The sequence below is a fragment of the Mastomys coucha genome, unplaced genomic scaffold (genome assembly GCF_008632895.1).
Source record: "Mastomys coucha isolate ucsf_1 unplaced genomic scaffold, UCSF_Mcou_1 pScaffold8, whole genome shotgun sequence".
Taxonomy (NCBI): domain Eukaryota; kingdom Metazoa; phylum Chordata; class Mammalia; order Rodentia; family Muridae; genus Mastomys; species Mastomys coucha.
Window position 1 is genome coordinate 28,697,879 of NW_022196914.1, and position 27,254 is coordinate 28,725,132.

The following is a 27,254-nucleotide window of genomic DNA, read 5'->3' on the forward strand; positions in this document are numbered from 1 at the left end:
AAAAAAAAAAAAAAAAAAACAAAAAGCCAAAACAACACCACCAAAAATAACTGGTATACTAATGATAAGTATAGGATTTCTTTGGAGTAACAAAAACATTCCATTGTGTTTGTGATCAACATTTGTGGGGCGGTGGGCCATGAGAGGGAGTCTGGTAAGGTCGAGCTAAGGCTAGAAGCCCAGGCCATCCTGAAGAGACAGTAGGAGCTTTGCCTGCTGCCCACACCAGGCCGGTCATGTAACCACAGCCTCTGTGCCCCACCCCCAGGGAGATTTGTGGCTATCAACACTCCCAAGCCCTTCTACATGTAGATGAGGCATTTCTAACCTCTCAGACCAAGCCAATAGGAAGCACCTACTGTCAGACCCCAACCCACCCCAAAACTGTAAATAAAGATCCTATCCAGAAGGAATAAAGGTGTGTGAGAATTACTCCATCATCTTCAGAGAGTGTCTGTCATGAGAGCTGTGTTAACACCATTGCCAGGGAAGAGAACTAGTCTTCCAAAACAGCACCATTAGCTCCCCTGCACCCCCTTGCTGGTTAGTCAAGCCTTCTGATGGCTAAGCCTGGCTCTGCTCAGTGCAGCCAGTGTGGCACCTTAGAGAAACAGCAGTGACAGCAGCATCAGTCCTTGAACCCTCCCACCGACCTGGCCTGGCCAGAGTGCTCTGTGGATAACCTCCAGTACTCAAACACACAAACATTCGCTATGTGTGAAGATCAAACAACTCTGTACATGCATTAAAAAATCAAGATATGTCTTGTGACTGAGCAAACTATGTAAGAAATGAGTTATATCTTAATAATAATATAAAAATTAAAAAAACAAACTTATAAATCAATTTGGTGATCATTTATTTTAATACTTCTATTACCTAAAATTTCAGTAAAGAATAAACTTTGATCCTGAACTTGGAAACAGAACGTTGATAAAATGGTTATTTCACTTACAGTTTTCCCAAATTAACATCTTCATAATAGCTCAAGGAAATATTATTCATTAATGAGGCCATAACACTGAGCCTGTAGTATGTACATATTCAAATAGCATTCTCACTTGAATCTTTTGAGCAAAGAGTACTTGCTCATATAGAGAAATATAAATGTGAAATATACACAAACTACCAGAGCTGAATTCCTTGGACTCTTAACCAGAAACATTTCACATATCCCTTAGCATAAATATACCTATGCCACCATGTGAGAAAGCAAAAAACAAATTCCAGAATTACTCTTTCTCTTTATTGGTGGCATGCACTTATTTTTCTTGAGATCTCTCTCTCTCTCTCTCTCTCTCTCTCTCTCTCTCTCTCTCTCTCTCTCTCTCTCTCTTTTCCTCTCTCCATCTTTATACCTAAACAATGAATTGAATATAATTTGATTTTTTAAAAATTATTTTTGGGAAAGATTTTCTACATGTTTTGGATAGTTAATTCTGATTTTCAACTTGATTCAGGCAAGAAATGACTAAATTAGTAAGTCACATGAGAGATATCTTTGTAGCTAGAAAGTGTATGAAGATCAGTGAGCAGAGAATAAGGTGTCTCAAGGAACCCTGTGAACAGGCAGAGCACCCAGTAGATGGGGGATAAGTGAACTTGTCATGAGCTCATGAGTATTTGTGAGGGCATGCATGAGGTTGTTCTACACTCAGTGAGTTTACAACAGCTCAACACTTTAATCTCTTTAGATAAGTGACATCTCTAATGAACAGATTAGGCCTTTGTTCAATTCATTGTAGCTGGTTACAAGTGGGGCCTTGACTTGTGGGCAGAAGTATTACTGAGCATGCATCCTTGAGTTTGTACCTTTCTCCAATCTCTTCCAGAATCCCCTCCTCTTTGTTTCCCATCTTTGAAGCAGTGAAGAGCAGCTTGTACCGTGACATTCTACTCAGGCTCATAGACCCAAGAAGCCATGAACCCAGCTCTCTGGAAGTAAGTGCCAACACAAATTGTTTCTGTACCAAGTTGTTTTGGTTGAATATTTGGTCAAAGTGATGAAATACTAAACTATATCCTACAAAGCCTGAGCTCTTAACAACTTCACTTATTCCTCAACTACTGGGTGGTGTGTATGTCCACAAAGTTCCTTGAAACACCTTATTTCATGCTCACAGAGGTGCTTCACATTGGTCTTCTCATACTTTGCAGCTATGAAAAAAAAATCTCTCATTCAGTCACATTTTCCACAGTCTGTCCCTGAATCTTCCTCTACACGTGAGCTTAAAGTCTTTTCTTCATCCAAAGTCAGAGTTAGGTAGCTGGACCCGATGGTTAATCTTTACTTTGAACTAGAATTGTGTGGTGGTTAGGTTCTATTGTCAACTGGATACAATCAAACTCGCCGAAACAGATGAAACATTTGAGGAATTGTCTGAAGCAAACGGGCCATGAGAGTTCATCTGTGAGAGATCATGTCTGTGACAGACTGTCTTGATTGGTGATTGATGTGGGAGAGCCCAGACTTCCATGGACAGCATCATCCCTCAATGTGGTCCTGAGATGTACAAGACAGCCAGATCAATGGAAAACTAGAAGAGAGCAAGAGGGTGAGTGTTCTGCTTTATAAAAAAAAAGAAAGAAAGAAACAGGATATGTTTGGTAGAGGCGTAATATGGCGAGGTGGAAAAGGGCATGCTGAGGCATTCTTTCTCCCTGAGGGATCAGCTATAGGACAATAGTATGGAATAGAGTTTATTTAGGACATGAGAATGGGAGTTGAGAAGGGAGTGTAGACAGAGAAAGACAGAGAGAGAAAGAGACAGAGAGACAGAGACAGAGAGAGAGAGAGAGAGAGAGAGAGAGAGAGAGAGAGAGAGAGAGAAAAGAGGCCAGCCAGGAGAGAGGGGGGAACTAGAAGAGAAGGGACAGAGAGGATAAGAGAGTAAGAGAGTGAGGAGAGAGCAAACAGCCCCTTCTATAGTGAGTCTCCATTCCTGGCTGTTGCCAGGTAACTGTTGGGTAGAACCTAGAAGGAATACTAACAATGAGGAACATTCTTCCATGGGCTCCACTTCATGTTTTTGCCTTGAATTTCTCTCCTGATTTCCCTCAGTGGTAGATTGTGACCTGAAATAGGAAATGAAGTCACTTATGGTGGTTTAAATGGTTGAATGTCACTCCTAGGCTCAGGCATTTGAACTCTCAGTCCCCAGTTGTGGTACTGTTTGGAGAGGTTATAGGGAGGTGTGGCCAAGCTGGAAGAAGTGCACTACTGAAGGTGAGCTTTGAGACTTTGAAAGCTTTATCCTGTTTTCCTGTCCTCTCTCTATTTTATACTTACAGTATAGATGTCATCTTTCTGAAAAGGAATAAAAATCTATAAAATATTAATACTGGTTGATTATACCTCGAGGATTATACTTAACATTTCTTTGGCTTAATGTTTTTGCTTAAAAATTTTGAAAATCTACGTTTACTGAGACACATTAGCAATGTTCCATAAACAGTGAAGACATGGCCAACATGATTAATATGTCATAGTAAATCAGTGTTTATGGCTCATTTACCATTTTAATTTAAAAAAAAAGACTTCTCATTGAAAATAATGGAGTGGGATAGAAATTATAAATAAATTCCATTTAAATGTATCCCTCTCTTGAACTTAACTACTTAATTTTAAATTGTGAAATCTTGTTGATACATCAGCCATATTTCTTGTTCAGTTTTAATTTTGCTTTATTTTTACATTTAGAGGCATTCATTTTCTCATATATGAAATTAATTTAGTTTAGAATTCATAGACAAACTATATAAATAACTACTTCCCAGAAGAGAAATCTTTGGTGTATAAGTGATATATGGAAGTATTTTTAACTTTCATTTGCGAATTCATCTGAAAAACAATTTTTCATTCATGATTTTTCCAAAAGTTAAAAGGTTTGATTACAGTAAGCATCAGTGAGAATGTAAATGGCTTTAGGAGTATAACTGACACTAGACCCAAGACAAACACGTGTGTACTGAACTATAAATGGTCATTTTCCCTGCCCTAGCCTAGCTGTTTAGTGAATGAATTCTGCACATGTGTACAAAAGTACATGCAAAGAAATAGTCATTAAAGCATTGATTATAAGAGAGAATTCAACAGAAAATCAATGCCTATTAATTTACTACTTTATTGAGTTATCTTTGTAGTATAATGTTGCCATGTTCTTAAACTAAACCAAGCATTTTATAAAGGTATTAGTGTAAATAGCAAAAAATAACAGCATAAAACAGACCTTAGATTCTCTGAGATGGCTGAATGGGAGGAGCAAACTGTAGGGGAAACACTTTAATAACTGCTTGGATGAGGACAAGAATTTCTAGATTTGAGATTTCGAGACCACTGATTCCCCAGTACACCAAAATACTAAGCTAAACAAGGGACAAGTTCCTGATTATTTTTCATGTAACAAAGAGAAAGTTCAAAAATATTCCAAACAAGAAAACAGGTTGAGAAAAAAATATTCCCAACATAGAAATTTATAGCAAGTCAAACTATAACTCAAATTCAAATTAAAAAAAAAAATACCTTAAAACAATCAAATTGCCAAAATTCTGCATTTTCCCAGTCTAGTAATTTAAGATAAAACATGTTCAATAGAATCCAGGGATCAGACCCAAGAAAAGACTGAAGGACAAAGAAGTTCCGGAAATCGGACTTCTACTATTAAAAGCTGTGAGAGAATCCCCAAGAGGATATGAGGGTGGGGTCACAAGGTAGGCAGCTGAAGGGTGGAACTAGAGAAAAAGCTGCTCACAGCTAAGACTGTCAGAGGCTGGGAGATGTGTGGGAGAGTATGTCAGAAAATACTGCAAAAGAACAGCACCACAGGAGGAGAGCCTGGGTTTAAACAGTGATGAAGGAAAATCAAACCTCGTGCAAGAAGAAAAACTAATCAGCATTATATACGAATACATCCATGCAGCACAAATATGGTGATACCAATGTATATATGAAATATCAGGCAAGGGAGAACAGGAAGATGAAACGGGTAGGCAGAGAAGAGAAAGGATTCACACAGAACAATTAAGAGCACAGAAAGCTAACACATCACTCACTGCAATGCTGCAAAAGCAAAGACCTCAGAGAATTTGGACAACAGAAAGTTAGCTTGGCAGGTAGAAGCGCTTGTGTGCACGCCTGACAATGTGAATTGATCCCAGATCCCACAAGATGGCAGGAGAGAACCAACTCCTGAAAGCTGTTCTCTGACCTCCATCTGCACCATGGCTGCATGGATACACATACATATACACATACACGTATGCACACATACATACACAAACATACATACATACACAGACATACACATAAACATATACACAAACAGATGCATGCACACATACACGCATACACATATGCACAGACACATAGACACAGACACACACACACTCATTTATTTGAATAAACAACCAAACGAGTTAATTCTTAGTTACATAGAAGTAAATACCACAGAAATCATTTCAAAGACCTGAGTTCCTTTGTCTTTGGGGAGAACAGAGTAGGAAAGAGTGATAGTGGGGAGTTTACAGCTTTTATAAAAACCATTTATTCAGAAATGTATTGGCAATTTCAAATATTAAACTAAATTTAAATACCCAAATAAATCTTAATACTCATAAAGGATAAACAATTAAGTACAAAAATATATTAAATGAACAGAAGTAAATATTTACAACATGTGAATGTTAGCTTTAAAAATAAACCCTTGGCTCCATGGTAAAAGTGCAGCAGCAGCAGCTCCATGATCTGAGTCTCATCCCAGAACTCACAAAAAGCCATGCAGTCTCCAGCATACTGCAGGTGTCTTTCATCCCACATCTGAATTTTTGCAGACTCATCTTCCCATCTGTGATATCATCTCCACAGTATGCTTTTATTCCTGTCCATGAAAAGCTAAGAGGTCGTGATGTAAACTTACTGCATCCCTCTAAGCAGCAATGTCCTGGTCTGCTCTGTTAGCCTTCCATCTTCAAGGCAGCCAGGCATAGGCAGGATCCATGTGATTCCTATCTGCTATCTGTTTCTGCCACTGAGAGCTACAATAAAACTCCTTGGTCTTCTTTTTCTTTAAGCAGCAGCTTCACACAGACAGTGAATCTCCATTTATGGATGCCTGTCAACAAGCCTTATTACTTTGTAAACTTGGAATGTACTATGTATAACCAAAAGTAGCAAAGTAACATGTTCAAATGTCTCCATCTTCAACAAGCCTTATTACTTTGTAAACTTGGAATGTACTATGTATAACCAAAAGTAGCAAAGTAACATGTTCAAATGTCTCCATCTCTATTTGGTGAAACGTTACCGTCTTTCCAAAGTACCATGAATCCCAGGTTTATTGCAGAATACCATCTATCACCCATATCTACATCAGAGGGATATGAATAATGACATTTACACTTGGATTCTTTAACATTGCCATCCTTGTGAGAACTAGTGTGCATAAGAACAGCCCATTTTTCACATCCAGCATCATTTCTCCCTCTTTATACATTTTAATTTTTAATGAATGTTGGCATGACTTACCATGACTCAATCATTCTACTCACAAATATATAATAAAATCTTTCAGAGAAAAAAACGTGAAGAGAAGCTTAAGCTACATTCCTTTTACATTCTCCAACAACTGGTTTAATCTGGAAAAGCCAGCCTAAATCCACATGAGAGTCCAGATCTACTTGTGATGTTAGAATGCTGAGAGGTGTAAAAACCAGCTCTCTTCTCCTATTTTACTCCTCATCAGGACAAGCTGGTGGAAAAGGTCAGGCCTTTTGGTCATTATCAGGGAGCTCATCCTGTACAAGACTCAGCTTCTGTTCCATCTTGCCACTCGTTCTCTCCCACTCTGCATGGTCACCATGGTTATAGTGAGGGAAATTGATCTCCCTTGTGCAGGCAACACCATTTCTTTCACCAAATGAGGTAGGTATAAGGAAAAGTATGTTGAGCAGACAGTGTTTCCTTGGAAAGCCACAGTAAAACACTGAGATGTCCTTGGGCAATTAATCTGGCTGAATAAAGAGTTTATCTCCAAGATGCCCTCTTCCCCTATACCTAGCAAAACATGGAGCTGAACATGTGAACACTGTTCCCCACCATCCAGAGGACTAGAAAGGCTGTGTCCTGAAATGAAGAGTAAAGCTCCTCCCCACCTGTCTGGTGAGGATGACACTCAGATGTTCAACCCTTTAAAGCCAACTGAAACATTTACATCTGAAAATTACAACCAAAACATTCAGAGCCCTGGCCTCTAGGTACAGTGGAGCATATATATGAACACTTTAGAACTTTAGACAGTGACTTCCTACCAAATTAAGACCATCTGGATGTCCTGATATAGTGACAATGTCCAACTTGCTCTGTGTCAAACTGATGACTTTATCATCCTCATACTAACCTCCGTGGTCAATTAGAATTCCTCGGGTCTGCTACTCTTCTTTGTTGTAAGTGCAACCTAATATTGATGTCTTCTGTATTCCTGTAATCTATATATCAAAGTTATTTTTAGAGACTCAAGTTCCCTTAACATTTTGCAAGCTTACTAAATCTCCAGTCCAAGTCAAAGAAACAAGAACTATATTCATGACGAGCAACTAACATTAACTCATATATTCCTAAACATACAGTAAGGTTCATGCATAAATGAATACAGAATGTAAAATTTCATCAACTAAATGGCTATTCTCTCTATGCACATATTATAATCCCAAAAAATTCTGAAAAGACCCATTCTCTAGGGTAATCATATTATTTACTCAGAAAATATATTGTCAAATCAAACTCCAAATCCTCTTCAGTGTTAGGTGATAGTGGGTTGTGTGTTAGATGCTCTTGTGACTAGGAGTCAGTTTTTCTAATCTGCCATCTAAGAGGGGGAATACTTTTACCTCACAACTACAGGGAAGAGTCTTTGTGGTGGTTTGAATACAAATGACCCCAAAGTCTAAACGTTTGAAAACTTGGCCACATTGGTTGCATTTTGGGAGAAGGGTTTGAACCCTTTATGAGGAGGAGCATCACTGGAGAAGCTTTTCCCAGGGGAAGTACTTGAGGATTAATAGCTTTGTTCTACTTCATATTTTCTTTTTCTCTCTCTCTCAGGTTCCTGTGTTCAGGTAAAATGTGATCTGTCTGCTTTCTGACTAGCAGATCTGCCTTAAAGTCCTGCTGTCCTGCCTTCTTCTCCATGATGAACTACACCCTGAAATTACCCATTATCTAGGGTAATCTTATATATCCCTTCTGGAACTGCAAGCAACAATAAACCCTTTTCTCTTCTAAGTGGATGCTGCTCATGGTAATTGTACTGGTTAGTTTTTTGTTTGGTTGGGTTTTGTTGTTGTGGTGGTGGTGGTGGTGGTTTTGTTCTGTTTTGTTTGTTTCCTTTGTCAACTTTATACAAGTTAGGGTCATCTGGAATGGAGAAAACTCCCTTCAGGAAATGCCTTCTATAATCAAATTGGCAGTAGGCAAGTCTGTAGGATACTTTCTTGGTTAATGATTAATGTGGGAGGGCTGAGACCATTTTGGACAGGACCAACCCTGAGAAGATGGCTTGGGGATTTATAAGGAAAGTACCCTAGAGGCTTGTGAGATTGCCGGGAGCCTCCTGGCCTGGAGCAGGGTGGCGGTGGAGTCACAGAGTAGGACTCTGGTGATGGTTTTAAAGTCTGAGGGTTTAGAGCTTTCTAACTCTCTAATTGTACTGAAATGCTCATGGTAACTTCTAAAAAGTCCTAAAAACTTTCCTGCTCTTTCTGAGGGTAAGAGACTTCTGGCTTAGGTGATTGGCATCTGTAGCCTAACAGCGGAGGATTAAGCAAATGCAGCCTTTGTTCTATCTCAGCAGGAACTGCTGGGCTCTAACTTTCAGCCTGCTAGTCTGAAGTTGCAGGAAGAGAAGACACTTAGAAAAGTGGTTATAGAGTTTATTACTAAGTTGTAAAAAAAGTTTCCTATGAAAGCTGTATCTAAGTGAAAAGATCCTAAGTGGGGAAGGGAAAAAATTCTTCTCTCTCTAGCTCATCCTCATCTCTTTGTCCTCAGTACTTATATATCTTTCAAAATACATGATCACATGATACAAAGTTCATCACAAGTTCACACCAAAAATCAAATCATAAATTGAAATAGAAGTTTACAACAGCGAATGTTGACGTGCATAGCCATTAGGGATAATTAGCTAGCTAAACAGCCATCACCTGTATCAGCTCCACAGGTTCACTGAAGGTTAAGAACATAACTAAGTTTTAAGTGAGGTTTTGTATAGATAAATACAGTCAATATTTTATCTTCTGTCCTAGCACCTATAATAAATAGTCCCCTTTTTATGACCTCTGGTTAATTGTTTTACAACCTCTTGGAATGTTCTCTGAGTAGCAGAAAGTCTGGTTACCCATCTAAAAGCAACTAACTGGTGACACTTGGGAGACTGGCAGAGTTCTCAGTGCACTTTTCACTATGAGAAAAGGACCTAATAGCAGTCCCGTTATAAAAGAGCTTAATAATCACAGATATAATTTTAGGATTTCTTATAGGATCGTCATTAAGATTTAAGTCATTCATTTGTCTAAATAGCATCACTATATGACAGTACAACTTTGTGGATCTGCAGAGATCTGCTCCAAAGGGGTATGCTATTATTTAGTGATTATTATATATGTATAATAATAACAACAAGAAAAGCATATTAATAGCAGGAATCTTTCCTAAAATTAGTCCCTTACAGCCTTGCTTAATAAGGGCTCACCTGTCGCAAATTATATAATAATCTGAAGCAGGCATTTTGGGATGATCACCTGCTAGTTATTAGCTTGTCCTATTATGGCTCCTGACAATATCTATTGTCTCCAATTCCAGGGCATCTGATGCCTTCTTCTGACCTCTATGGGCACCAGGTACACAAGTATTACATAGTCACACATCCACACAAAAAGCCCCACACACACACACATAAAATTAGAAATAGAAATATAAAAAAGAGGATGGTGGCTGCATTGGAGACCGTGAGTGGGTGGAAGAGCAGCGTTTCTCCCTGTTTCTGGCCTCTCTCTCTGCTCCTACTTGAGTTCCTCCCATGGTCCACAGTCATTAAGTGTGATAGAGAACTATAAGCCAAATAAGCCCTTTCCTCTCCAAGTGGCTTTGGTCATAGCATATATCACAACATCAGTAGCAAACTAGAACAGTATTTCTGCAGCCATGGCAGCAGAACACTGATCAGTACAGTCTTCCAAAGAAGACCAGAGGCGTACCCCATGCTGTGCTATCTCACCTGCAATGACTGGTCAATGAAGAACAGAACTCTAAAATGGGTACATGTTTGGTCATTAGTTCAAATTGTACCCTTTTCTTTTATTCACACAAAATTTCCTTTCTAATATCAACAAAATATTTTTTGCCAATCAAAAAGGAACATAAAACATTAAAATAAAATGCAGAGACTCTTGAGCATCTCCTGATACCTCAGGCATAGTATAAAAGTAACACAATTCAACAACTATCTGGGGAGTCAACATACATGCAAGGATAAATATTAAGCCAGAAATGTTTAATTAAGTTAAAAATGAAAGCAATGGGATATTGCACGATTTTTATGGTCTACATTATTTCAGCTTATATGCACAATCAAAATAAATAATGTGAATCTTTTTAGAGTCTACAATAAGGTTATAAATAAAAATGATGTACATAATAAAAGTGCTTACTAATTTTCAGTTGATAAAATATTCTTTTCTTTTGTGATGTATTTACTGGCAGATAAATTAATGAAACATAAAATAACACTTTTCCTGATCTATGTTAAAAAACCATGGTAGCCAGAAGATTTTATAAAGACATATTGTAATGTACTCAGAATATCCAGCATAGATATATCTCTGAGCACATACTACATCGTGTCAGTTCTAGGGTCCAATGGATAAGGGAATTCCTGCAATACCTTCTGCATTTTTGTAAACATTTAAAGATAATTGCATTAACAATTAGCTATCACAAATATTTTTTATTTTCTCAAATTTAGTAGATTTCAAACCTTAGGGATCATTTAAAGGTTAGGGAAGTAGTTTATTTAAAAGAATGTTAGCCTAGCATGCACAGAGCCCTGGGTTTGGGGGTGCACACCTACAATCTCAGGGCATGGGAGGAGGAAGCAAGGTCATCCTGGTCTATATGGAGAATTAGAAGCCAAGCTAAGATACATGAGACATTGTCCTAAAAATTAATTAATTAATGGAACAATTAACAAGAGTGACAGCCCCTAACAAACCATACCCAAACTTGACTTGATACACTACCCAGTGATGGTTCCATAAACTAAAATCCCCCATTGTATGTATACAAGAAACTCTAACTCTGTGACTAGGTCTATGTAAAAGCTGCTTAGTTCTAGTAGAAATATTCAAACAAGGCATACCATGTATTATGTCTTCTTTTAAACATGGCAACTTATACATATTAAACATAAATATTGCATCTACATCTAGAAGGTTGTCAAAAATCTTATTCTTATTCAACTCAAAAGTTCTATCCAGCTCTTACATCTGCTACCAGTAATAACTGTAAATATTCTGGTGGCATAGAAGTCACTAGGAGCCGGGTGGTGGTGGCACATGCCTTTAATCCCAGCACTTGGGAGGCAGAGGCAGGTGGATTTCTGAGCTCGAGGCCAGCCTGGTCTACGGAGTGAGTTCTAGGACAGCCAGAGCTATACAGAGAAACCCTGACTGGAAAAAAAAAAAAAACAAGACAACAACAACAAAAAAAAAGGAAGTCACTAGGGTTGTCACATATGCAAACTGGCTACATATATCCATTAGGTTCACTCCTTGCTTCCTGTTTTTGTTCACCTTCTGCTTCAGAGAATGGAGGACACCATTCTCATAGCCTCAAAGACAGTGTGAAGATTAGTTACTGTTTCCTCCTGCCATAAAGCTGAAGATTACAGTATGTTTGGTACAATAGACTTTTAATGGCCCTGTTCAAGCTATAAAACTCGCCATAACAATTTATAATGAAAACATTTAATAATATCACCTAAAGGCTTGTGTTTATGGAGCATTTATTGCCAATGGCACCTGAGTTCTAATTGAACATATTAGTTAATTCTTCGGGATAAGAAGACGAGGGTTATTGCTGTTGTTTCTTAACAGCTGAAAATAATTGTCAGCCATGGGTGGGGGATTCCACTGGCAGAGCAGGAGAGTTATCTAGCTCTAGAAGTCCTTGGAGGGAACCTTGACCCTGCTTGCCTTTTCAGGAAGGAATGCAGAAGTACCTAGGATGTTGGTGCGCTTCACATGCAGCTGTGTAGGTATAGCATTGCCCTATACAGGCAACTGTGGGTCATCACTCAGTACCAGCCACCGCATGACAATAGAAAGATGCTCCATATCATCTGCTAGGAATGTGAATGCACAATAGTTGAGCAAATAAATGAAGGAACCTAGTGATAATTCTTGGACCCAACAAATACCTTTCAGTCAGCTTTTATAAAAAAAAAAAAATGTCCCTTATATAATAAAAATCACACAGGAAAACAGCAAAAACTTAATCAATGATCTTGAAATGTGGATATGAGAGTATTATATGGTACTTCTCATATAAACTATAAGTATATATTGCTTACATATTTTTTAAAATGCAGTGTTGTATTTGTGTGTAGGAGGGATTGTTTGTTTGTGAGTGTGCCTGAGGAGGCCACAGTCCAATGTAGGTCATTTCCTTTATCACTACCCACCTTATATTTTGAGATACAGTCTCTTACTGAAACTGGACTTAATAGATTATGGCTAGAGTGGATGGCCAGGAACCCTCTTTAGCAATCTCCTAGTGAAAGACTGAATTTAGAAATTTGGAAAAAGCATGTTAGTGGAAATGCATTAATGTATAACCTTTACTTAAAGAAGGCATAGGAAGTCTCTGTCAAAGCCAGGAAGGTGGACTGGTCAGTTCCAGGAACAGGATAGCGGTCAGCTATTAAGAAGATAACATGGCACAGAATAAGGAACAGGACAGTGGTCAGTCATTAAGAAGATAGCATTGACCAAATCACATTCCTCTAGACAATGATTGAGCATAATGACTTCCTTGTGATCTGGCTCAACTAGGTAGTGGGTTCCTTTAGAATTTTCCATTGTTCTCTTGTTATGTTTCCTTGGTAACCCTTTCACCCTCCTAGTTTGTGGTTTTTCCCTTTAAATACCACTTACTCCTCGTGCTCCTGGTCGAACCGCTCTGGCCTGCCAGGCTATGAGTTCGACCCCAGATCTGGAATAAACCTCATGTGATTACAGCAAGTTCGGTCTCTCGTGAGTCATTGGTTGGTCGTGTCATCCTGAAACTTGAGTAAGGATCTCCCCAGCTATGGGGGTCTTTCATTAGGATTACAAATGCTTGCTACTACATCCAGCTTTTACATGGGTCTAGGAATCCAGATTCAGTTTTCATGATGTCATACTGTCTTAGTTAGGATTTCTGTTGCTGTGAAGAGACACCATGACCATGACAACTCCTAATAATGAAAAATTTGATTTGGGCTGGCTTACAGTTTCATAGATTTAATCTACTATCATGGCAGGAAGCATGGTGCTATGCAGGCAGATGTGATGCTAGAGAAGGAGCCCAGAGTTCTACAACTAGATGGTCAGGCAGGAGGAAGACAAAAACTGACACTAGGACTAAATTGTGCTTCTAAAACCTCAAAGGCAGCCCCCAGTTATTTCCTCCAAAAAGACCACACCTACTCCAACAAAGCCACACCCCCTAATAGTGCCACTCCCTGTGAGACTTTGGGAGCCATTTACACTCAAAGCACCATACATACTGTTATGAGGAAATTTTGTCTGAGATAAAACTGGCCATCTTAGAGGGAAGCTCATTATGACACAGGATGTTCTAAGAAGAGAAGAAATATTCCTTCAGGGAAGCTGGCAAAGCTTGGAAGTAAGCAACTCAATAGCTTCAGGAAGTCCCTGAAACTAACTGGATTCACTACAACCTTCCCTCCACTAACATCTGTGAGCTATAAGGATTGCTAAAAGACAGTCTCAGACAATCTAAGCTGCCTAAAAGAAACTCAGACCTGTACAGATGGCTGGAAAAAAGCAAGGGTCAGAGCCTCTACCTTAAAGGAGCATAAATAAACCATGTTCCCTAAAAGAGATAGAAAAAAAGCCAAGCTGCTGAAAGAAGTTCAGACCTATTGTGTTCCTAGGAAAGGGCACTCAACAACCTGCTGGGCTGCCTGCAGACTATGCATTACACTACAGTTTTACAGGTTTCCTGTCACCCATGATGGGATGGGCTTTGGTGATACAGCTGTATTTGAGTCAATTCTGCTCACTAACATGTCACCCAAATTCCCATTACTCCAATAAAACTCTTAAATCGCAAAGAGGGATTTTCATGGTGTCTGTACTCTGGTCTATTGTGAATTCCCTAGATGAGGTAAGGAGAAGTTTGTTCACACCTCCCCAGGAATAGTGTCACACAACACACATAGCACATTACCCATTTATCCATCCCCCAGCCCAATTCACACCTCTCCAGGAACAGGGACACACAACACACACAAGCACTTTACCCACATATTCATCTCTCTGGCCCAAAACACAAATTTTCACTCATCTTACTCTGGGTCTGTCAGCTTCGCAAACCAGCAAACACATTTTTTTTTGCCTCAAAAATTTGTTGGTTTGTTTTCATGTTCCATTTTTTTTTTTTTTACTGTTCAGGTTTAATAAGCTTTTTTCCATTCAAGAAGATAGTGTATTTTGAGCACATCCACCATAGGCCACTACCTACACTTTAAAGCTTTAACCATTCTGTTATCCAGATAATGACAGTCATTGATATCACAGTCGAGACCCTTTGAAGTTCTTTTTCTGTTGAAATAGATAGATTCATGTTCCTGTCACAGTGCACACTTGGTTGAATTATACATATGTGGGGCCAGACTTTCCGAACTCTGCACAAGAGAAATAAGGAAATGACTCATAGTTCTCTACCATCTCTGGTGTTGCAGCCACAAAGACTCCACATGCTTTTAGAACAGCAATTCTCAACCTGTGTGTTGAATGACTCTTTCATAGGGGTCATCTAAGACCATCGGAGAATTCAGATATTTATACTACAATTCATAACAGTAGCAAAGTTTATTATAACATAGCAACAAAAATAATTTTATGTAGTAGCAGAGCTGATTCTTTGAGAAAATCAACAAAATAGATAAACTTTCAGCCAAACTAACTAAAGAGCACAGAGATAGTATCCAAATTAACAAAATCAGAAATTAAAAGGGAGATGTAACAACAAAAATTGAGGAAATTCAAAAAGTCATCAGATCTTACAACAAAAGCCTATACTCAACAAAACTGGAAAATCTAGATGAAATGTATGATTTTCTAGACAGATATTATGTACCAAAGTTAAATCAGGTAAACTCTCTAAACGGTTCCATGGGCCTAAGGAGCCAGAAGCATTCATTAAAAGTCTCCCATCCAAAAGAGAGCATGGCCCTCATGAATTCTACCAGACTTTCAAAGAAGAGTTAATACCAATACTCCCCAAACTATCCAAAAATAGAAACAGAAGGAACACTACCTAATTCATTCCATGAAGCCACAGTTACTCTGATACCTAAACAACACAATGACCCAACAAAAAAAGAAAATTTCAGACTAATTTTGCTTGTGAGCATTGATGCGAAAATACTCAATAAAATTCTCACAGACCAAATCTAAGAACACATTAAAAACATTCCCCATGATCAAGTAAGCTTCATCCCAGCTACACAGGGATTGTTCAATACAAGAAAACCCATCAATGTAATCCATTATGTAAACAAACTCAAAGAAAAAAATCATATTATCATCTCATTAGAGGCTGAAAAGTCTTTGACAAAGTCCAATACCCCTTCATGTTTAAAGGTCTTGGAGAGATCAGGAATTCATGGCACATACATAAACATAATAAAAGCAATACACAGCAAGCCAACAGCCAACATCAAATTAAATGAAGAGAAACTTGAAAGTAATCCCACTAAAATCAGTTCACCTGCTTGACTTACAACAACGACAGTTTAGGGAACTTAATTTCGAGTTCTATGAAGGCCAAGATCACTGTGTATGCAGTCATACTTGCCCTGCACATAAATAACTTCCAGATTAACCTGACAATGTTGCAGAGGGACTTGAAGCTGAGTGAGAAAAGAATGATTGAGATAGCGAAAGACATGAGGCTGAAGATCTCCAAAAGAAAGGTGTCCCTGGCAGAAGGCAGGGAAGAGGATCACAGACTGGGCACTCTGTCTGTCCCACTGCCTCTGGCCCAGACCTCAGACTGACAATCAAAGCGGAAGAAAATTAGATGTTTTACACAGCCACTTCTGTTCATTTCTGCTTTTATTTTTGAAAAAGAAAGTGGACTGGACTTTGTGGTCCATACCTATAACCCAAGTACTCAGGAGACTAAGACAGGAGGATTGTGAATTCTGGGCCTCTCTGGGACTCCACCATGCTCCTCCACATCCCTTAGGCCTTACTTTAGCATGGTTATCAGGCCAGAAGCCAACATTCCAGTCATGCATCTCTTATGCAGATATTAAAGTGATGGCCCAGATATGGGAAAAAAAAAAAAAACACTTCAAGTCTCTAAAGAAAGAAATCGAGAGGACTTCAGAAGATGGAAAGATTCCCCCATGTTCATGAGCCAGTAGGATTAACGTAGTGAAAATGACAATCTTCCCAAAAGCAATCTACAGATTCACCATCAAAATTTCAACACAACTCCTCACAGATATGAAAAGAGCAATTATTAACTTCATATGGAAAAACAAAAAACTCAGGATAATGAAAACAAGTCTCAACAATAAAATCATTTCTGTGGGAATCACCATCCCTGACCTCAAGCTGTACTATAGAACAATAGTGATAACAACTGCGTGATATTGGAACAGAGACAGACAGTTCAATCAATGGAATAGAACTGAAGACCCAGAAATACTTACCTATGACACTTGATCTTTGACAAAGAAGCCAAAACCATCCAGTGGTTGTGGTGGGGTGACTGGGAAGTGAAATATCATTTGGGATGTAAATGAATGGAATGATTGAGAGGGAGGGAGGGAGGGAGGGAGAGAGAAAGAGAAAGAGAGAGATCAACATGAATAAAGCTTAAAAGCAAAATATTTAGGAAAGAAAGAGACTAGTAAATATGAATGTCACCGTACATAGCAAAGATAAGTTTGTGAGCTACACTTCGATCATCAGCCTGTCAGCCAGCAGGGTTCAATCCCCCTTGAAGCTGTATCATTTAGTTTGTGTTAGATGAAAATAATATCAACCTCATCTACTTTTCAATAGAGAAAATGAGCCTGAAAAACAAGGAGAAAGAAAACAGTCAACTTGGTAAATAAGAAGTGGGGTCATGGTTCTCTCCTCGGAGCAGCCATCCTTTAGTCTGGGCTAGTGTGCAGATTTACAGAGATGATGAAGCCCTGAGAACAAGGCTGCCCTTTGCTTGTTTCTGACTTTTCTACCAACTAGGAAGAAGGTATGATTAGATGATCCCTCTCATTTCTGTTTTATAGCTGCTGCATCCTTGGTCTTCCAGGAGTCTAGTGAGCATACCATATGTGGTTTCATTGTAATCATCCTAACAGCATTGCTAGATAAAGCGGTTCTTTTTCACAGATTTCTTTCCCTTTTCTTTCTTTTCCTGGAACCATCTGATATTCTGATATTGTGCTACCTCTGGCTTATCTTAAATCTTCTCACTATAACATTTAGTCCTTACTGAGGGTGCATGGTGTGGCAACGTGTTCTCTCTGTATAAATGCCTTCCCCCCTTCTTTTTCTAGTTTCATTCTCTCAGACTTGTTCTGTCCACCTCACAAGGCTATTTCAATGGCCACAAGGCATTCTTTATTTGAGGCTTGGTGCGTAGCCTAGGGTGCTCTCAAAGTTAGCTGCAGCCATGAATGCCTTTTGATTTTCCCAGGCATCTCTGGAGCCTTTTCTTGGTGCTCAGGAAGATAAGAGCACCTTATATTCAGTATACACTTTTATATCAACCAGGGATTACTGCCAGACACCTCTAATCATTTCTGTTTATATCAAAGGATTAACAGTTGTGGTGTAATGAAAAACCCAGGGGAAATGTAGACAATTGTGGGATCAATCAAATTCTAAGAGGTATTAAGAACCTGAAGACAGGGTCAGATGAGAGTAAGCCTGATGCCACCCTGCTGAAATGGCCTAGACAGGAAAGCAATTGAAGAATGGGATGTCATGTATACACTTACAGGAAATACACAATAAAAATACTTTAGTAATTAGATAGAAAGGCCTGTCTTTATGAAATAATTAAACCTGAAAAAAAATTACAGGTATACCAGTGGATTTCCTTTATATATACTGAAACCATCTACCAATAAAAGTGAAAACAGAAACATTATAGACTATAGTAACAATGAGCTACCAAATGCGTACATGAAATATTAATGAAGAATGCAGAGAAATACAGAAAGAATTGCTGTATTTTGCAGAGGACAATGAAGTTCTCAGAGATGAAGAAAACGCCACATGGACACCATTTCTCTATTGGGAATGTATAATGTTTCATAGATCCTCAAGAAGGTCTTTAAAAAGTATTCTTTACTGCAGAAATTGATGTGGAATTAAATCTAATTAATCTAAGAGTGTATAGCTTGGCTTTTTATCACTGTGGAAAATACATGAGATCTGGGGAAGAAACATCTGTTAACTTACAGTCACACAGGTTTTGATTCATGGTTGCTTGGTTTCATAGTTTGGCCCTGGTAGAGGATACATGGTTGAGCCAAGTTATTTCCCAAAGAGGGAGACTATAAATGAAGGAGTCTGAGTCTCAGTTGTCCATTTACAAAGGTGTCCCCCTTGTGTCTTTCTGTCTCCAGCTAGACCCCGCCTTCTAGAAATGGCTGTAAACTTTTGCCCATTTTTAAATTATGTTATTTTGCTGCTTAATTTGGGAGTTCTTTATACATTGAGTATATTAACTGCTTAGCATAAATACAATTTACACATATTATCCACAGTTGTGTAGTTTTTATTTTCATTCCTCTAGTGCCATTTTGCCATCTTATGCATTGGAGTTTTAAATTATGATGTAGAATACTTTATTTTTTCATGTAGTGGGAGACAGAATGTTGATATGTAACCAAAGCTGGCCTCAAACTTGCTGCACTTCTGCCACAGCCTTGGTGCTAGGATTTGAGGCATGTGTCACCAAACTAGGAAGTCTATCTGATACTCTTACCTGGCTGCAAAAGTAACTCAGAAGGAAGCAAAGTCTTTCTGACAAACAGTGCTACAGTGACTGGACAGCTACAAGCCTGGGCCAATACCACAATGTAATTACCAACTTTACATGAAATGCAATTCAAAATGGGTTATGATAATTAGTATAAAAGATATGCTTACAAATTATAATGGAATAGGGGAACATATACAGGATTCAGGGATTACTGATGATTTCTTGAATTTATACCCAGATCACAATTGCTAGGTGTACTGACTAGGTGTACAGACTAAACTTGACTTCACCAATACCAAAAGTTTGTTTTGTTCAATGTGTGGTGAAGACAATAGAAAAGTAGGCTGTAAACAGATATCTACTAGAAATCCCTTATACAACAAAGAAATAATTATTAACTAATATGGAAATACAGTGAAATCACAAGTAGTGTCAGTAACCACAATTTTTGAGTGGATAAAGTATAAAATAAGAAGAATATAAAATTCAGGGAAGAATTCAGAAAAGGAGGCTCATAAAATGTTCATTGGTGCAACCATCTTTGATGACTGTATTTGAGTCATGAAACTCTATATACAACTACGCATCAGTTGCATTCTTGGAGAATTTACCCTTGAACATTAAAAAAAAAAGTCTTGTACATACACACAAAAAATCAAAAGCTCATAATCATTCATGATAGCCTTATTTTAAATAGCCAAAAATGAGCTTGATTCACTTAAACAGGGAAATGATTCATTAAGAAAATAATGGACTATTATTCAATCAAGTAAACTAAAATTGCTATTATGATTTCATTTAAAGTGGAATAAGAAGTCACTACAAATTTAGAAAGAAGTAGAAATAATTACAATTTATTAAACATCATTCCTCATTTTTCCATGGTCTTGTAAACATAACTGATCTGTTTCAGAGATACCAAATTTGCAACTTCCTGTGTGTTTCTAAGAGGTCTAGCCTTGAGGTTCATTATCCTTGTAAACTCTCAGTAACCATCAATAATGCAAATCTCTCTCACATCTCTGTCTTGTTTGTTATAGGGAAAACAAGAGGGGATAGCCAGTTCCTTCTAAATACAGTTGCCTACTAGACAGACAGGAAATACTAGACACAAGGTTAAACTTATCTTTCTACCAAATATACCAACTCGACCATGACCACAACCCATCACATTCCTTAGCATTATCATCACCATCAAAAATAGCTCACAAATGGTGTGAGGTGGAATCTCAGGGTTGTTTTGATTTGCATTTCCCTGATGACTAACAATGTTGAGCATTTCTTTAGGTGCTTCTCAGCCATTCGGTATCCTTCAGTTGAGAATCCTTTGTTTAGCTCTGTACCCCATTTTTAATAGGGTTATTTGGTTCTCTGGAGTCTAACTTCTTGAGTTCTTTGTATATATTGGATATTAGCCTTCTATCAGATATAGGATTGATAAAGATCTTTTCCCAATTTGTTGGTTGCTGTTTTGTCCTATTGACGGTGTCTTTTGCCTTACAGAAGCTTTGTAATTTTATGAGGTCCCATTTGTCAATTCTTGATCTTAGAGCCTAAGCTATTGGTTTTCTGTTCAGGAAAATTTCCCCTGTGCCTATGTGCTCGAGGATCTTCCCCACTTTCTTTTCTATTAGTTTCAGTGTATCTGGTTTTATGTGGAGGTCCCTGATCCTCTTGGATTTGAGCTTTGTACAAGGAGATAGGAATGGATCGATTTGCATTCTTCTACATGCTAACTGCCAGATGAGCCAGCACCATTTGTTGAAAATGCTCTTTTCCACTGGATGGATTTAGCTTCTTTGTCAAAAATCAAGTAGCCATAGGTTTGTGGGTTCATTTCTGGGTTTTCAATTCTATTCCATTGACCTACCTGCCTGTCACTGTACCGATACATGCAGTTTTTATCTTAATTGCTCTGAAGTACAGCTTTTTTTTTTAAAGATTTATTTATTATATATAAGTACACTGTAGCTGTCTTCAGACACACCAGAAGAGGGCATCAGATTTCATTACAGATGGTTGTAAACCACCATGTGGTTGCTGGCATTTGAACTCAGGACCTCTGGAAGAGCAGTCAGTACTCTTAACCACTGAGCCATCTCTCCAGCCCCTCTGAAGTACAGCTTAAGGTCCAGGATTATGATTCCATCAGAGGTTCCTTTATTGTTGGGAATAGTTTTGGCTATCCTGAGTTTTTGGTTGTTCCAGTTGAATTTGCAAATTTCTCTTTCTAAGTCTGTGAAGAATTGAGTTGGAATTTTGATGGGGATTGCATTGAATCTGTAAATTACTTTCGGCAAGATGGCCATTTTTATATTATTAATCCTGCCGATCCACGAGCATGGGAGATCTTTCTAGGAGTTTCCTAGAGGTGTGGCTTCTTACATGAGTCAGTTTTCTATTGCTCTAACGAAATATCTGAGATGAACCACTTATAAATAAGAAAGATTTATTTTACTCATGCAGTGTTAGAGGTTTCAGGCAATGGTTGGTTGTCATGTCACCTCAGAACCTGTGCTATGGCAGCACCAGTAGGCAGAAGAAGCTGATCAGCCTGTGCTGATCAAGAAGTAGAAGAGACAGAAAGTGAACTGTTGTATATTGTATGATTTACCAAGGTTCTGGTGAATTAGAATCTTACCTTTATCTGATTCAAGCCTGTTCATCTGTGACTATTTTACTTAGGCTAAACAAGATGTTGATATAGGTGGCCCCAAACCTCACCTTTCCCCGGAAATACCTCTATATTCTTTGGGATTATAATGGAATATAGACAATTCCCTGATACTTTCTACGCCAATATCTTCCAAGATTTTAGTAAAAGAGCCAAAGAAGGTGCATCATAATACTCTTCAGATAAGAGACAGGAAAGCATCAGGCTCACAATTGTCAGATTGTCTTAGCCAGGTTGGTGTAGTCTAAGCAGTCTGGCCAGGGGACTGTGGATAGTGTGGCATTTTGTTGTTGTTGTTTTGTTGTTGTTGTTGTTGTTGTTTATTTCTTTGTTAATAAATCTTTGTTAATAAGCCTTATTGATTAAAAAAAAAAGCCCACAATCTGATTGGATAGAAAGTCTCCCACACAAGAGAGATTTCATGCTGGTAGTAAAACCTGGTTAATATCCTCACTGGGGAAAAACCAGTGCTTTGTTAAGTAGACATGATGTCAAACTTTCTTCTATATACTCATATTTAGTCTACAGATGAATGCTGCTCTCAAATTGCATCAGAAAAAAAACTTTTTACAGGAGGCAACAATTATGAAATGATTCATTACTCATCAAAGTGATGGGAATAAGTGACTATGGAGTGTTCAGCCCTAAACAAGACATTTATAACACACTCAGCTAAGGCTCTGAGGACAACACCAAACTGGGAACAGAGTATGTAGCAGGCAAAGGATAGGGAGATGTAGCTAAAGTGATTTTTTTTTTCTGAACACGACATGCCCATTTCACTCATAAACTCGCTGCTGCTGTGATTAAGTGCACAAGACTTTGACATGATCAGAGCACTTAACATTTCATCACTGGAAGGGATGAGGGCTATCATTTTCTTCAGTGACACAGCTACTGATAAATTGCACATACTCCAGTAAATAATTTCCCAGCCACGCTCGTGTAAGCTACCCCAAGTAAACTCAATAACTTATGCACCAAAATAAAAGATGTGAAAGCAGAGAGGGGGCTTGCTCACAATGAGGCTTTCTGTGGGAGTAGGAATGAGAAAGGTTAAGTGGAAAGTAGTGAAATGACTGGAATTCATCATGTATTTGTATGAAAAATAGGTGTTGGTTAATACTGTGTGGCTGTGATAAAACACCATGTCCAAGAGAAGCTTTTGGAGGAAAGATGTCATCTTGGTTTAAGATTCAAGAGAGTTAGAGTCCATCCTGGTGCAGAGGCTGAGTTTTCAATGCCTACCTCCAGGGCCTACCCCTTTAGCAAGGCCACATTCTATAAGCCTCCCAGGTAGCACTGTTCATCGGGGAATCAAGTAATCAAGGACTTGTGCCAGTTTAAAATGTCATAAACTGTAATCAACAAAAGAAGTATTTGTAAAGCCCATAACCAGCACTCTCAAGAGTATCAATCGCAGCCACCATGTTGGTCATAGTATGCCTATGACCAACAGCAGCAGCTCATTGTGGACAATCATAATATTGTCTCCATGGCCAACTTCACCGGGAACTATCCCCGATCTATATCTTTCTTCATATGAGTAACATAGGTTTGTGCCTATTCTGCTATAATCATAGATTGCTGCCTCGTCCAACCATCATCAGAGAGGCTTTCTCTGGCAGTTGCAGGGAGCAGAAGCAGAGACTCACAGCTAAGCATTAGGCAGTGCTTGGGGAACTCTGCATAAGAGAGGGAAGAAGGATTGTAGGAGCCAGGGGGTTGAGGATACGAAGAGAACATGGCCCACAAAATCAACTAATCAGGGTTCACAGGGGCTCACAGAGACTGAAAGGGCAGTCACAGAGCCTGTGTTAGGTCCTCAGCAAATATGCTGTGGTTGTTTTCCTTGGGACTCCTAATAGAGTGGGAACTGTCTCTAACTCTTTTGCCTATTCTTGGGAGCCTTTTCATCCTACTGGGCTGCCTCCTCAAACACAGATATGAGGTTCTATGCCTAGTATTACTGCATCTTGGTATGCCATGTATATTTCACATCCCTGGGAGGCCTGCTCTCTTCTGAAGGGAAACCAAAGAAGAGTGGACCTGCGGAAGAAGGAAGCTGGGGAAAACTGGGTGGTGTAGAGAGAAGAGAGGTTGCAATCAGGATGTATCTTATGGGAGAAGAAATAAAAAGGGAAATGGGAAAAATAAGAAACAAAGATTCAGAGATTTTGACAACACACACCCTTTAAAAAAAACTGGCAATAATTATTGCTAAAGGTTTGTGTACATGTCTGTGGGTAATATCAAGTTAGTCATTAACATTGGGTGTTCCAGATTCCTGTCAATGATGCTCAGGGTTGGCAGCTGCCTCTCTGCCTTTGCTGTTTGTCTCATACTCCTGAAAGTAAACTATGCCAAGCTGTTTAATCATGCGGAATTTATCCGGTTAAAGTTATTCCATTCCTTAGACTTCAATTGCTGCAGACATATGAAAGAAATTATACAGCTGCACTTCTGAACAGCAAGTCCAACAGCAACGCTGTATTACAAAATGTTCTCCTGTCTGTGCTTTTTATCAAACCAATTTATTGCCGGGAAGGGAAAGGTCAGAGATCCTCAGGGGTGAGAAACTTTCAATTTGGGGACTGTTGAAGCAGGGTTGAGAAATAACCTTGGGGAAAACTTAAAGCAGGCAGGTTCACAAAGCATTTCATCCAATATTATACCTACATTTAGCAAATGAAGCTCTTTCGTAAGTCCTGAAGCAGCTTAACCTAGCAAGAACGGCCTGGGGCAGCAAGACAGATAAGAACCTAATTAAAAATCCTGCTGAAAATGGGACCCTGCGCTGTTCTAGGAAGTCTTGAGGGACTTAGACCTGTGATAAGAACCAGGAAAGGGGTGACAAGGTGACCCTAAGCAAGGCAATTCTTGTTTTTTTGCATTTTACAAATGTATAAAAGGGGGTTGTAATTAGTAGTGCTAAATTACAGAGTAATATACACAGGGGATTACAAAATCTGGCTATGTCCAATGTATTTTCAAAATAAATTCCATCCCTTTCCAGAATACCTGACGTATAAAGTCCATGTGATATAAAGTCCACAGTGATAGGAGATGCTTGACAGCAGCGGTTCTTCTCATCTGGTAACCCATGATATGCATTAGGTGTTCATTTATGGAGATGCCATGTTAACTACACACAAACCAAACTAACTGTCTGAAATTTTAAAATGTATGTTGAAGGCTAAACTGTATTCAAAGGCTCTCCAGTTGGAAGAATAGGCCAGAGGCACTCTGAATGCAGGCTCAGAGGTAGAGGTCCATTCCAGAGCGTCTTCAACATTCTGATGGATGCCAAAATACAAAGCACAATAAGGAGACTCTCTTGTATTAATTTACCACATTAAGCAGACACTACGGCTTTGTATTCATTGCATTTCCTAATGGATTTCATGTTATCTTATTTGATTCACATGTACTTCAGATGATTGATCTATGGTTTCTGTCACAGGGGAAATGGGAATTTCATAGCTCCAAGTTCATTTAACATTTGTGAAAAGGAGTAGTCAGGGAACCTACAAAGGAACAATGACAACACCTACCAAGGGTCAGGGAGACCAAACACCACCTACTAAAGTACACTTACTTCCTACCTGCTCACAGCATCTCAGTCAGCATTTGTTATTCACCTGCTGTTTTTCTCTTCTGCTAGATAAGGGGAACTGAGCAAAGAGACTGATTATCTGTCTCAATATTAAAGACCACAACCTAAGTGTACACTCTCAATATAAACAACTAAATCTGCCAAGGGTCCTTAACCACGGACTGGGTGAACTTAAATATCACAACTATGAAAACAACCCTTTGGAATCAGGTGTTTGACAAATGTATCTGCAACTATTTCCTTCTACACTACAAAGCTGAACAAGAGTAAGTCTGGGTGTTCTTTACATAACAAGTAAAAAATTACAATCCATCTGTTTCATATGTCCTCTGCCCTAAGTAGGCAAAACAATGGAACCCAGGCTTTAGTAACCAGGTCCCTTTCCTGGCTACTCCTTTGGTGTTTTTCTTTCCTGATATGTGATGTTTTACTCTGCTTGCCTTCTGATCCTTCCTAAGGATGCTGTCTCCCTCTCCCCTTGCTCTTCTCTATTTCTTCTTTTCTTTAATTTTTTTAAACATTTACTGATTTCGTGTGAGTTTCACAGCATGCACCCCAGTCCTGATCATCTCCCTGCCACATCCCCTCATATTCACCCCTTGGCCCTTGCAAATTCCCCCTCAAAATAACACACACACTCACACACACACAGGGGGGACAGAAAAACAAACAGCAACAACAACAACAACAACAGCAAGCAAAGCATAGAAAACATCTCATCGTTGAAGATGGAGTATGTCACAGTGAGTCACACAGAATGTCTCTCTGTCCACACATCTTTACTTGCAAATGTTCACTGCAAGGAATCATTGGTCTAGTTTAAGAGCTCTGGTTTAAACTAGACTCTTCCCCATTATACTGTTGCTGCTCTGTGTCCTGGAAATCCTGCAGCTTTGGAAAAACAGGATTGGCCCTTTCACACGTCCCAAACATTTGCAGACGATACAGATTTTGAAGTGGGTCCTTTTGTTGAAGAGTCCTGGATCTGGACTTGGGTGGTAGGTGAGGTGGTTAGCCCTCCTATCTTATTCACCTCTCCTTTATTCACCACCAGAGCAAGCTCTCCAGCTCTGTTTCAGCAAGGCCAAGCAACACTGCCATCTGCAGGAGGCAAGGTCAGCTCACTGGCTTTCATGCCCTTTGGCTGGCTCACCATCACCCATCACCCATATCTCCAGAGCCAAATCCACTGTGTTGCACAGTCAAGGTGTGAGCCCCACTCTCCCAAGTGTTGCAGCCTGTAAGTAGCTAGGCAAGTTTTCCTGCTCTCATACCATTGGGGCAGATGCACACATGCCTTTGCCATCAGGATCAGCTCTTCTGTGTTGCCAAGACGTGCAGGGCCTGCTCTGCAAAGTGCTGGTGCAGGTGGGAGATGAGAACAGATCTCCAGAGTGCCACATCCAGTGATAGATAGAGCCAGTTATGCACAGACCCTGGACATCCTTGTGGTACCTGGCAGCTGCCCCAACCAGGGATGTCACCATGTTCTCTAGTGGTAATATAAGCCATGGTCATTGGCACCACTCCTGCCTCCCTTGCCACAGTTTCAGACATGGCACTCAGCTGCAGCTCTGGCTAAGCCCTCACCATGGACGCAGGTGACAGAACTCAGCACTTGCAACAGGCTACTTCTCTCTACCCTGGAGTCAGCAGTTCCATCTCTCACAGGT

At 39.2% G+C, this 27,254-nt stretch overlaps 1 long non-coding RNA gene across 2 annotated transcripts in view; it reads left to right on the forward strand.

Moving 5' to 3' along the window:
* The first annotated feature begins 3,009 nt into the window (after window positions 1-3,009).
* The window catches only part of LOC116083963, a 46,936-nt gene continuing 22,691 nt past the window's right edge, over window positions 3,010-27,254 (forward strand). The window contains exons 1-2 of one of the 2 annotated variants that reach the window (XR_004115949.1): window positions 3,010-3,226; window positions 8,099-8,294. This is a non-coding gene — a long non-coding RNA (uncharacterized LOC116083963). Of the gene's footprint in view, window positions 3,227-6,771; window positions 6,920-8,098; window positions 8,295-27,254 lie in introns of those variants that run through there. The other variant, XR_004115950.1, reaches the window with a different exon arrangement.